This window comes from Danio rerio, chromosome 11 (genome assembly GCF_049306965.1).
Source record: "Danio rerio strain Tuebingen ecotype United States chromosome 11, GRCz12tu, whole genome shotgun sequence".
Classification (NCBI taxonomy): Eukaryota; Metazoa; Chordata; class Actinopteri; order Cypriniformes; family Danionidae; genus Danio; species Danio rerio.
This window is the reverse complement of record NC_133186.1, coordinates 11,214,131-11,228,567: the sequence shown is the minus strand read 5'-3', so window position 1 is coordinate 11,228,567 and position 14,437 is coordinate 11,214,131. Positions and strand designations below refer to the sequence as shown.

Below are 14,437 nucleotides of genomic sequence, written 5' to 3'. Positions count from 1 at the left end.
GCTTTATTAACTCAACTTCATGCAGTTTTGTGAGCTAATCTAAAGTGAGGATTATTTATTACTCCCTTTATAAATCCCTGATAAATGACAATTAAAGGCTCAGTTATGTTCTAAACAGGAAAAAAGAACATAAACAACTAAAAAATAAAGCTTAAAGGGGCTAAAATATTGACCTTAAAATGGTGTTTAAATAAAACAAAACAAAAAAGAAAATAAAAAACTGCTTTTATTCTAGCTGAAATAAAACAAAAAACACTTTCCACAGAAGAAAAATATTATCAGAGATCCTGTGAAAATGTTTTTTCTCTGTTAAACAGTATTTGGGAAATATTTAAAAGAGAAAAATACATTCAAAGAGGAGCTAATAATTCTTCAACTGTATGTATACACACACACACACACACACATATATATATACTGTATATATGTGTGTGTGTATATATATATATATATATATATATATATATATATATATATATATATATATATATATATATATATATATATATATATATATATCACAAACTACAATTTTCTTATGTCTCTTGATTTTTCCTCTTTTTTTCAAATTGTATTTTATATTTCGCAATAGCATTAGCATTAGAGTGTACTATTCATTTCCGTGATCTTGAGTTATTTTGCTAAAACTTTGAAACCGATTAATCTCATGATTTATTTTTATCATTAATTCTAAAAACAAGTCAATATTTTTTTTGCTTTTTGATTTGAGGATGTTTCGATATTTTGACTAGAAACATGCAAACATTTCAGTAAAAAAAATGTTTTAATTCACATTGTAATATTTGAGGAACTTCAAGGGCAGCTGACGCGGCAACTTCAATAAAAGAGACTCTTACTGATCAAGAAACTAAGTCTTACAAGGTTTACTTCCAAAAAGATTTTATTCTTTGCAAAGAACAGGTCCAACAGTCATACAGGAACACCGGTTGCTGCAGAGTGCGACACGCAGGCTAACCAGACACCAGGTTTTATCTCCTTACCCCCTCTTCAAGGCCTACTTCAGCACAGTTGACACCCAGTTCTCTTTAGAGCTTTAGATTTTAGAGCTATTATTTACACTTATTGAATGCAAAGCAGATGACCACTTTCTGAATGACCCTTTTTGTAATATTTCATTTTGTACGATCTTTAGGAAGGCATATTTTTCTTAATATTTGATGTTTCTAGTAAGAAAGAAGAAATTAGTAAGCAGTCATTGTTTAGCAAATATTAAAAGTGAGTTTTCCACCACAGCAGCCAACCCAGGCCCCTTTACATGCAAGGTCTCTATACACTCAGTCATCCCCCACGTACAACACCCCTGCATCCCACATCTCTCCACAGGACATGTCAGTGTTTGAGAGAGATGCTGCCACCCTCTGGAGAACATTTAGGATTTTGCTCAGACAGGAGATCTCCTTTGAACTTTGGCCTGGGGTCATTCCTGGTGTCCCATTGGGATAATTACTGGAACAGATGCCTCAGCAGCTCTGGAACATGCGCTGTGATTGGTGGAGGGGCTCCTCGCTGTTGCTCATATTCTGAACTCTGACCCAAAATGTATTTATTGTGAAGTCATTATAATAGTGACACTATTAAAAATTGTTGTAAATGGTGGTGCATTCCGGATCGTTTTAAGAACTATCACGAGGAACCAGATTATAAGGTCACACAATATATAATTGTGGGTTTAATTAAAAGTACTGGTGGAGTGAGATTTATAGATTTCTCAAAGTATCATTACTGACAGTCAGAACACATACTGTACTTAAACACAGTGCACAGCAGGTACATCCCTTAAAATATTTCTCAAGGAGTTTCTCAGTGAATATTGATATTATTGATTTATTTTTGCATGATAAGGTCATTATTATAAGAGTGCGGTCATCTTTTGATTAAGAAAAATATATTTCAATTAAAATGTTGCTGAATAATCAATAGTAATGGTAAAAGTAATTCAAATGTTTAAGGACTAATCAATAACAAAACCAATAATCCACATTTGCACAAACATCTCGTTTCATAGGACTCCATAGTCATCAATTCAAAACTGAGAGGGGTGTTTTCTTATAAATCTGTTGAATGGACTCAATAATTGTAGTGTACTCATTCATTTAAATTTTATTTAGTATATTTATTGTAATTTTTATTTATCCATTAATTCGTTGGTGGATATGAAATATCAACATGTATCAAATTATCTCGTATTACAGAGTCATTGTTTAAATAAGAAACAAAAAGAGCCAGTAGGTGGCGGTAAAACATCATTTATTCACTGAATTCATTCAAAGCGCTCTATTTTGACGATCCATGTGCAAAGCGCAGGGCGCAAAAGCATTCAGGGCATTTCAGAATCCACTTTTGCTATTTTAAGGACTTTGCGCCGTGGCGCATGGTCTAAAAGGGTTGTGCTTATTTTCTTAATGAGTTATAGGTGTGTTTTGAGAATAAACCAATCAGAGTCTCATCTCCCATTCCCTTTAAGAGTCAGTTGTGTCATGCCATGGTGCATTTGCTATTTACATGACGGACTTTGTATCTGGAAAGACTGAACCCTTCAATAGAGAGAAAACAGTTAAACAGAGCATCTACAGCGAGAATGAGAGACGAGCCTCCTCATTCTTTACTTTCACTTTCATTCTCGTGGATAGGGAAACATGTTGTATGCACAGACATCCATTAGCCTATAAATAATTAATTTCGTTTGTTAAGCGCAAAGATTTGTTTCAAAACTATTTCTAAATTTAGTTCTTATTTCCAGCAAACGAATAAATGAACAATAATAATGAAATGTGTTCAAAAAACCAGGTTACATCCAAATACACATGCTGTGCCCCATATGGTCCAAACCTGACAGGTGGACAAATCTAAGCTTGTTTTTGAAAAAAAATATATAAATATGGATATAATAAATAATTCTGCTAATAATGATAACTTTATACAAAAGCAAATTGTTACGAAACTAGCAAACAACAGTAGCGTAGCGCCTTGCGCCACATTGCGGCGGGTGTATGAAAGAGCCCAAACAGTTGATTCATGCAGATCAAAATACTGCTGTTTTTGATTATTGGAGATGCACTTCTGGTTCCAATAGACAGTGATTGATTCCAGCAATTTCTATTGATGTATAATGAACATATTCTCTGCTTTTATGTTTAGGTCTTAGTGGTTGAGCAAATATGTTTTTTCCTCTTTGGGGCCACTTTACAGTATATGGATGCTTTCTTTCTGTATGACTAACATCATGCACTTGGAGCACTGCAAATTATCTATTCAGTGGCTCACTATGTGGGGGTATAGCTCAGTGGTAGAGCATTTGACTGCAGATCAAGAGGTCCCCAGTTCAAATCTGGGTGCCCCCTTTGACATTATAGGTTTTTATGTTCTACTGATGTGCTGTGATTTGTTTCCAAGAAGTCAAAAGGTCGCAACTTGGCATGCTAGAGTTTTACTGAAAGGAGACACTGTTTTTATTGTATACCACAGAACTGAACATGAAGATTGGATTATATATATATATATATATATATATATATATATATATTAGTGCTGTCAATTGATAAAAAATAAACTAATAAATCACACTTTTTTGCAATTAATCATGATTAATCACATTTAAAAGACTGAAACTTGTAATTTTGGCTATTCAAATGTTAAATTAATGTAAACGCAAAACAAAAACTATTTAAATTCAAAATATAATTGTTTATTACAAATTTTGTTTAACTTGTAACAGATTGCTTCATGTAAACAACATACCCACAAGTCAGGTCCTGGCTTGACAGCCATATTTATTTCAGTAATAAAAACATGAATTTCAAAACAATCAATGCCAATAAAGAAAAAAATGATTTCCATGTTGGATTCTACGTGCAAAAATGCCAAAATACAGAAATTGCAAATATGGAAATTGGAAAATTACAATAATAATACAGTATTGAATACAAACAACTGCATTTAATGAAAAGTTGTATTGCTGATAGTTGAGAACATTAATTATAAAGTAGAAACAATTTTGCTTAGTCCTCCTTCACATTCAGCCAGTTGCTAAGACAGTCCAGTCTGTTGACATTATTGGAGGACAATGTGGACCTTATGTTTTGAATGATGTGAGCTGAGAGTGAGAACAGTCTCTCACAAGCAGGATCACTGAATCAGCATAGGGCTGTGCCTTTTGGTGCCTAATTTTGTTGCCACTGGTGCTATGACAAGGGCGTTAGAAGTATCAAGGGGTACATCAAATGCAGGTTCGCGTTGTTGCACACCAAAGACTAATTCTTGCAGGGATTTTGGTCACACCATCTCTAAACATTTTAACAACTTTGAGGAATACGGACGGCGACATCGGCAATGTTTATGCATTAGTTCTTGTTGCTAGGAAACGCACGTACACACACATAGACTCACACACAACGCACGCAGGACAGCACAGCCGGAGCGACTCCCTTCAGAGGAATGCGCTGTCTTTGAAATCTCGCGACATCATCTGGCACTTTCGCTGATACATTTACATGGACACCAATATTAATATTATTAAAATAATACTCTTATTAAAAGTCTACCATGTAAACAGCAATTTTTGATTACCTTAAAGGACGACCGATTCACGAAATGCGGAGGTTTTTCTTTCCATTCAGCATTTGGTATCAAATTTCATTAAAACAAAAGTCGAAAGATTAAAAATGAAAAATACGAAATTAAATAAGCTCTAAAGGAAACACTGGACAGCCTGGTAATGTGACATTAATTGTTTTATAATGAAACTTTCCTTCCTTGGTCTTAAGCATATTTCAAGTTAGTTGCATGCGTTAACACAAATTTTGACAGCACTTATATATATGTGTGTGTACAACAGTTCTGTCTGGATCTCGAATCTGATTCTCTGATAGCTGTGATATATTTAAGTAATATCAGCATCAGTACAGCCTCTTTACCCTTTGTGTATTACTCTGCCCACATACAGCCAGCAACAAGCAAACACTACATTTTGACAAATATTACTGTTGTTAGACAACAAAATATAATTTTGAGGCTTTTTAGTCGAGAATGTAGTTGTTTAGATTGCAACTATGCAGTTTATTTGCAAGAACATAGCCTATTTTTAAATATTTACAATGTCTGAGAGACAGCTTGTCGGCGACAGTTGACGTTTTCTATCCGCAAGATGGCGACAGAACCGCATAATAAGCCCTTACGCTTAGAAGATATAACAGTCTGATTTCTAATATAGCAGATTAAATTAATATTAAACTAGTAAGCACACCTGCCAACATTTCCGTTTTTTATGGGAGTCTCCCGTATTTCAGACCAATTTTAGTCTCCTGCAAACATCCCGTTTTTTTTTCTTTCTAAAAAAACTCTCGTAAGTTCACCCACCCCCCTCTTTGGTACAATCTGTAAACTAAACACCACCGGGTTGCCAACTTTGGTACAGTACCCGATCAAAGCGGCCGCCCAAAACCCGCTGCGTCCTCCTGTTCTCAACCTCACCCCCGAACACCCCCCCACCCCCGGACTCCCGGGTTTTCAGAGACATGTTGGCAGGTTAGATGATTTCTCTTTTTGTATGTTGTAGTGCTGTATTTATACCGATTTTTGTTGTGTTGTGTTGTCAGATTGAAATAAGCAAAGTCCGCATGTGTTTAGCGTTTTTCCTTATTGCAAACACAACAGCAGTCTGGTAACGTTAGTGGATTCGTTGTTATTTTCGGGGTTAATTTTTGTGAAATCCCGATAGCAACAGAGAAATACTGCAGACTATAACACTGTAAGAAGATATCTCTGTAGACATATGACATATGACATTTCATGTCACGTTCAGCCTTATAATCTTATAGTGTAAGCACAATCAGCAGTTTTGCCATCACTTTAGACAGAGTCATTAAAACACTATCTCTAAAGTGACGTTGGTGAATTAGTAATGCTTCTGCTGTTCTGACGTCAGCTACAGATGTGAATGAATGGCGGATGAAAGTAGTTCCTAATAAATAAAAAAAAGGGTTTTTAGACTCTCTGTGTTTGATTTTCTTATTTATACTGTGATGTTGAACTGTTGTATAAATGCTATATCACACTCGTAGCAGTGCGATATGGCTGTATATCAGCACTGGTCAGACGCTAAGGCACTCGGCCTATGGCCTCGTGCCAACGCAGGCCTCCCACCAGTGCTGATATACATATATATTTAAAAACCTCAAGTTAAAGGATATTTTAAAGATTAAAATGTTACACTAAAATGGTTTCAAACATTTATGATTTTCTTTCTTCTGTTGAATATCTTCTGTTGAGTATATGTGAGGAATAAGCAGCCATTCACTTCTAGTATATTTTGTTCCTCCTATGGATGTAAGTGGCTACTTGCCCCAACATTTTTCAGTATAGGCCCCATCTAAATCCCAGGAAAATAATGCTCAAAACATGCAATTGACAACCTGCAGAAAATCCCATACAGCTTCCATTTTCAGATAAAGAAGATATATCTCAGTAGTAAAATATTTGACTGCAGATTACGATCTCATGTTTAAATCCAGGTTCCCCCTTTGTAAACCTTTGGTCTTCTCTTCATGTGGTTTTCCAGTAACTTACACTGAACTTTAATCTTCTTTTTACAGTTATTTTTTAGTGTTTTTCAGTGGCTGAGCAAATATGGTTGCTTACATGGAACCCTTTTATCTGGATGCTTCTTTGGTACAACCAAAACTGTATATTTACAGTGAAACTACAGTAGAACTAAAGTCTGGGTGAACTGGAAGTTGCTGAGACTTTTATTTCAAGGCAAGACATGCTTATTTGTATAGCACATTTAATACACAATGGTAATTCATAGTGCTTTATGTAAAAAAGAATAACAAAAACATAGAATACAAGTATAATAAATAAAAATAAAAAATATAAATTATTACAAACAGAATAAACTGTGTTAAAATGTTTTAAATGAATAAAAAATAAAAGAAAGACATAATACTGAGATCTGTTTTAGTATAATGGTGTATTTTTATCTAAAACAGAATATTGAGTAGGGGGCGGGGCTTTCTTTTTACACATCCTTCCCTTTTAGCAAACCAATGGTAAAAGGAGCATGGTTAAAAATATTGTGGCGTAAGCTGTCAAAATGACTCCAAACACGGAAGCAAATGGATTATCAAGATTACCAAAACAAACATTTTTATTCAGTGGATTATTTTGCACAGATTAATTGTTCATCTAAAGAATAACAATGTGAGCTAGCAAAATAAAATAATTTTTATTCACATGCACTTAAACTGGACATGCTACTCATGTTGCCAGTGGGGGTATAGCTCAGTGGTAGAGCATTTGACTGCAGATCAAGAGGTCCCCGGTTCAAATCCGGGTGCCCCCTTTGACATGGCACAGTTTTACAGTCTTTAAATCTATTAAGTTAACTACAATATAAGATGTTAAAATAGGGTATTCATTCATGGAGAATTCTACAAGTGTATTTAGTGTAGATATACATCCGACAGAGAACTAAACAGTGTGTGTAGTACAGAGTTACAAAAAAAAGCAAATGGTTCTGCATCTGATCCTTCAGTTCATAAACCATATGAATACCTAAACTGTACCCACGGTTTAAAAAACTGTACCCACAAATTTTCAATTCATGCTTCAAAAGATTTAATTTTCAATAAATTCACAACTGATTTTGTAAACCTTACCTTCATCATTTAAACCAGTACATTCATAATCTGTAAATGTTTATCTTTTCCTACGGTTTTCCCACTGACTTATTTCAGCAAATTATCACAGCAAATTCCAGAGTAGGTGTTAATGAGTAGCAAGCTATTAATTTAGTGTGTATTATTCAATAGAAAAAAAAAAATTTTCACCATGCTACGGTGATTCTTAATCTTAATCAATTGTGGTGGAATGCTGAACAACAATTTAATGATAAGAATGATGATGTGATTTACATTTAGGAAAATACAGTTTAAATATATAAAGATATGAAGATAAGTTGTCCAATCATCATTTATACTGTAGGTCATTAAGTGATTATGACTTATCTAAGATTTATGACAATATTAAACAGGGTTTAGTATACTGTACATGCAAGATTTATCATATCACCTGCATCAACATGTACTTATGGTACTACTGTTACAGCACCTTTTAGTGATACTGTATATTAGAGGCCGACCGGTCCACTCCTTATCAGTTCCTAAAATATACAGTTAAAGTCAGAATTATTAGCCCCCTTTGAAATTTGTTCTTCTTTTTAAAAAGTTTTTCCAAATAATGTTTAACAGAGCAAGGAAATTTTCATAGTATGTCTGATAATATTTTTTCTTCAGGGAAAAATCTTATTTGTTTTAATCAAGCTAGAATAAAAGCAGTTTTTATTTAATTTTTTAAAAAACATTTTAGGGACAAAATTATTAGCCCCTTTAAGCTATATATTTTCTCGATAATCTACAGAACAAACCATTATTATACAATAACTTGCCTAATAACCCTAACCTGCCTAGTTAACCTAATTAAGCTAGTTAAGCCTTTAAATGTCACTTTAAGCTGTATAGAAGTGTCCTGAAAAATATCTAGTCAAATGTTATTTACTGTCATCATGGCAAAGATAAAATAAGTCAGTTATTAGAAATGAGTTACTAAAGCTATCATGTTTAGAAATGTTGAAAAAATCTGCTCTCCGTTAGACAGAAATTGGGGGAAAAAATTAACAGGCGCTCTAATAATTCAGGGGGGCTAAAATTCTGACTTCAACTGTATACCTATCTGCAACTCCACATGGCTATAGGAGAGTTAAAAAAAAATCCACAGCAGAAAAAACAAATGCCATGAATATGTTTCCAACAAATTTCTAAATATCTTCTTTTGTGTTTAAAGAAGCACTCCATTTTTAAGAAAAAGGCTACTTTTACAACTCAAATAGAGAGTAAACAGTTTTACCATTTGTACATCCATTCAGCCGATCTCTAGTCTGATGATTTCACTTTTAGCTAAGCTTAGCATAGATAATTGAATGCGATTAGACCATTAGCATCTTGCTTAAAAATGATACATTTCTATAATTGATGCATCAGAAATTTCCTATCTGAAGTCTTCTGTTGTTATACTCAGCCTCATTTATCAGTCCAACATAGAAACAAGTGCAAAAATCAACTTGAATGTGACTTTATGAAACATTCATACCTTGACAATCCCATCATATTAATGATTGTGTTGATTTAAAATGATCATTTTAGTATCACTTCCTTAAATATTCATGTTTTAAATGTCTCGAACCCTACAATTTACAACAAGAATAAACATAACCTAGCCAAAAGTGGAACTTCTTTGACCAAGAGAGAGACAGCACTAATCTTAGAAGATCAGACAAACCAACAGTGGTGGCAAAAGTGAAAGTAATAAATGCAAGCTTCAGCTATCATAACATTTAAATTCAGCCACCTTGTGATTTTTCAATACCTCTTCTGGCATAAACTTGTCATGTGCCTCCATTATTAGAATATAAATTCCAATGTAAATAAGACTTACAAATTATTGTAATTTATAAACACATATTAGAAAAAAGTAGTTTGTACTTATACTTATTTTCACTTGTTGTAAATGAGGGCGATGCCAACCCTCTTGTGCACCACCAGAGGGAACCATCGCCAGAATTCTGATTCGACTCACGGACTCAAAATCCCATAAGCCCTGCTACCTGGCACTGATTACGGTCCAGGTGCAACTCATCAGCTCTCGTGTATATATACCACACTCACGCTCCGGTTCGTTGCGAAGTCTTGATTTGCCTGGCTGTCATTTCTGAGCGTTCCATACTCCCTGCTTCGGACTGATCTGTGTTTCTGACCCTGTGCTTGTTCTACGATTACGAAAGACATCTGCCTGCCCCTGATCTCCAGCCTGTTATTCTGACCAGTAAGATATCTGCCTGCCTTTGAACTTTTGCCTGTCCCACGTTCTGTCTCCTGGATTGCCCCTTTGTGTTTGTTTGTATGTGTGCTCTTAATAAAGCTTGCAAATGGATTCAATGCCTTCTGACTCATCACAACATCACTTTATTTTATTTCATATTTATTCACTTTTAAAGTGTCAGCAGCACCACCTTACACTGTAAAATCTGCATAATGTCATTAAATAAATAAAGAAGGGTCAAGATTTAAATAGGACCTGTTTTTAACAATTTTGAGAAAGATGCTAATGGTCTAATACGATTCAAGGATCTATGCTAAGCTAAGCTAATAGAAACGGAAATCAGTTAAATATATTATTTTAAAATGGTCAACTCAACTGTTCAACTCTAGGAGAGTTCTGAAATAGGCCTATTTTCAAAAACATGTTTCTTTAATTAAATTAAAAAGTAACAAAGAAAGGAAGTAACCGATAATGCAAATGATGCCAGAATTTTTTTTTTTTGAGTGATCTGGCCCTTTAAGCCTCATCAGTTGCACACTTCTCCATCCTGGTTCGGATTTAATGTGAACTCTTTGGCATAACAAAAAACATTGTATTTCAATGCTCTGTGCTGTGGTTCCCTACAATACTATTCATTGCTCAATGGAGTTCTGTTGTATTGAAGTTTTGCTGACTGCCAGAACAAATACAGTTGCTCGCGTTGGCACCCCTTTATCTGGGTTATACCTCTGGCAAAATCAAACTCTGTATTTACACTGTGTATGATCACAGATGGTGATGTGGGGGTGTAGCTCAGTGTAGAGCATTTGATTAAACCTCCCTGGTTCAAACGAAGGCTCCTTGTTTGCCTTAAAGGGACAGTTCACCTAAATTATGTAAGAACAATACAAAGGAAGTCAGTCAGTAGCTGCATTTTTCCCAAACATTTTTCAAAATATCTACTTTTCTGTTCAAAAAGAAAAAAAAAACATACAGGTTTGAAACAAGTAGAGGGGTTATAGTAAATGACATATTTTTATTTTTATTTTTGAGTAATGAAATTTCGAGCATTATCCCATTTGGCACTTTATACCTCATTATTTTTAAAGTAAGCAAAGTAAGTAAAGGTTTATTTATATAGCACCTTTCCCAGACATTGAGACACAAAGTGCTTTGCAATAAGAGAAAACAACTAAAAGAACACATGACAATAAAAGAAGACATGTTAAAACAAATTAAAACTAATTAAAAATCCAAATTAAGAAACATTATTACTGTTAATTAAAAGCTTGACCAAAAAAAGTGCGTCTTTAGTTTGAATGCTTTTTAAAAAGTTCAACTGATCAGAGTTCTCAGTGCTATCGGGAGAGAGTTCCAGAGACGTGGGGCCACCACACAGAAAGCACGGTCACCTTTAGTCTCATGACAAGTTCTGGGAATGGCTAAAAAGGGTTCGACCTCAGAGACCGCTACAAGAGTAACTGCGTAAAAGATCTTGAATATATGTAATTCAAATGAAGTAGCACTCATCATATGGCAGGTGAACTTCTTTTTAAAAAACAGAGCAAGTCCTCCTCCTCGGCTCACGAGTTTAGGCGGACTGATAGAAGAAAAATCCACCAGACAGAGCTCGATCAAGTGAGAGTAATCCATGCTGCATGACTTGAGAGTAAGTCTATATCCTACATAGAGTATAGATGATTTAAAAAAATTTTCAAGGATATTATAGTAAGTATAGGACAGTGGCAAAACATTTGACTGCAGATCTCATCAGCTGGAGGTCAACTGACAACTGGGGGTGAGCGGTGGTATATTGTGCTTTTTAAATGCCATGCATGTGTCCACTGCAAAAAATGCTTTTCTTACTTAGATTTTTTGTCTTGTTTCTAGTCCAAATATCCAAAAACTCTTAAATCAAGAAGAATTTTTTAGATATCCAAAACATACTGTCTTATTTTAAGATATAATATGCCAAAATTAGGTGAGTTTTCATTTAAAACAAGCTAAGTAATCTGCCAATGGGGTAAGCAAAATAATCTAATGTCAAAAGGAAAAACAAAATTAATTTGCTTACCCCATTGGCAGATTATTTTGCTTGTTTCAAGGAAAAACTCCCTTAATATTGGGATATTATTTCTGAAAACAAGACAATATATTTTGCTTGCCTAGAAAACGTTTCTTGATATAAGAATTTTTAGATATTTGGACTAGAAACAAGACAAAAAATCTAAGTAAGAAAAGCATTTTTTTTTTGCAGTGTAGATTATTAGATTTTCGTTTACTCTGCAAGGGGAAAGGATAAATGCGGGATGCAGGTCCCATTATAGCTCAAGTCTACTGTCTAGTGGTTACTAACGCTCATTACATCACAGAAGAGCAAATAAACAGGATGATGCGACACAAGTACAGTCACTCAAGCTGAATTACAATATTGTGCTAATAATAGCGACTTGAGAGAGTCTAATTGAAAATATTTTCAAAACAATGTGCTAGTCTATATTAATCTTTCTAAAACATAACTGTTCTTAAAGTGATTGTTCACCAAAAACAGGATTTTCTGTCATCGATTGCTCACCCTTCACTTGTCAAAACTTGATTAAATTAATTTTTTGTTCCGTTGTTCACAATGAAGATTAAAGAGTGTTTTTAAACTGGTAGCCACTGTATCTATTGAAGTCAGAGGTTACTGGTTTCTAACATTCTTCAAAATATCTTCTTTTGTGTTTAACAGAAAAAATAACCACTTTTTGCTCCTAATCTTGAAATGCTTCGAATCAAATGTATTACAACATACTAAAAAGCAAAAATAAGGTAAAATAGTAAAACAAGATAAATTCTGCTAATTAATAGACATATGCAACAAAAATAAATGAATTTCGCATGTTTCTAGTAATTGCTTATTAATTTAATAAAACTTTCCAGCCAAAAAGTTCATTTGCTAGCATAAATGCTAAAAGCACATGGCAGTGGGTAGCACGTTCGCCTCACAGCAAGAAGGTTGTGGGTTCGAGCCTCAGCTGGCACAGTTGGCGTTTCTGTGTGGAGTATGCATGTTTTCTCCGTGTTGGCGTGGGTTTCCTCTGGGTGCTCTGGTTTCCCCGACAAGTGCAAAAACAAGTTGTACAGGTGAATTGGGTAAGCTAAATTGTCTGTAGTGTGTGTGGATGTTTTCATGGACAGCAGCTGGAAGGGCATCCGCTGTGTAAAACATATGTTGGATAAGTTGGCGGTTCATTCCGCTGTGGCGACCCCTGATTAATACAGGGACTAAGCCGAAAAGAAAGTGAATAAATGAATATTTTTAGATTGACCAATGTGTGATCAATTACATACATACTTTATTTTTGAAGTTTTGGTGACAGTATTGACAGTTCACGTTCTTTTAAAAGTCATTTAAGTCATTCATTTCTCAGAGAGAGCACACACATTTTTCAGTGCAAGAGAAAAATACTAAATTATCTGTTTTTACATATATTTGGGAGAAAATTCCACCAAGTTAAAGACAAAGATTTGTATGGGGCAACAGAATTGATGCAAGATTTACAGATACACGTTTTTGTTAGAAAAACAGTTATTTTAAATTGATTTAAGGTTGTAGAATTAGGACAATTACCATTTAGAGCTTTTCTAAGTACAAAAAGGTCATATTTCCAAATGTAAAGTATTTTGATAAGACAATGATACACGGCAGAAAAAAAAATGCACAGCCTAATCAAAAAATCATGTTGTTTGGCAATATAAGACATTTTTTACTGAAAATATTGTAATGTTATAGCATGTAACATCTTGGGATCTATAAAAAATAAATGACACATTTTATAAACAATCTAAAATCTAACCATTTCTATAAAAGGGTGGGAAAATTTGGCTTTGGACACCAAATATCTAAAATCACCCAGTGATTAAGTAGAAGAAATGTGATAAACATTTTAGCTTTAGTTTTCTCTTTCATTGATTCTATTTAAAGAGCAATAAAACCATTGTGCAAAAGCTTAAGGTTAAAAGTTAGATTGTATACAGGGTTTGCAATGGCAGATGGCAGAGTTCTCCATTATTTACAGTCAATTCAATTCATGTTTATTTGTATAGCACTTTTCAAAATAATTTTTGTTTCTAAGCAGCTTTACAAAAGGTGCACATTATTGCATTGCAGTCAAAATCAGAAAGTTAAGGAGTTGTGGATCAGGTGCATTGTTAACCTGCAGTTATATAATACATACTATAGTTAGTTTACAGCAAGGCGCCAAAATCATTCTGCTTAGGGCCCCCAGATGTACAGGATGGTGATGCCAATACCTTATGCTTTTGGACTGTGGGAAAAACCAGAGCAAACCTGCACATGCAAGATCCACACAGAAATGCCAATCAGAACGAAACTCGAACCAGCGAGCTTCTTGCATTGAGGCAACAGTGCTAACCTTTTTTTTTATTGTTTAGTTGTTTATCTTTAGATTTCCCTTTTTCTCCTAATACATTATTAGCTTTTTACCAACTCACAAACCCATTGCAGCTCTCATTAAACCTAGTTTAGGAAATCCTACTGTAGTGTAAACCCAGTGTATAT

General features: G+C 34.4%; 2 non-coding genes across 2 annotated transcripts; both read left to right on the top strand.

The window, feature by feature from the left end:
• Window positions 1-3,290: 3,290 nt before the first annotated feature.
• Window positions 3,291-3,362, top strand: trnac-gca (transfer RNA cysteine (anticodon GCA)). The gene has a single exon. It is a non-coding gene; the product is annotated as a tRNA-Cys (tRNA).
• Window positions 3,363-7,288: 3,926 nt separating this feature from the next.
• Window positions 7,289-7,360, top strand: trnac-gca (transfer RNA cysteine (anticodon GCA)). Its single transcript has one exon. It is a non-coding gene; the product is annotated as a tRNA-Cys (tRNA).
• Window positions 7,361-14,437: the final 7,077 nt, after the last annotated feature.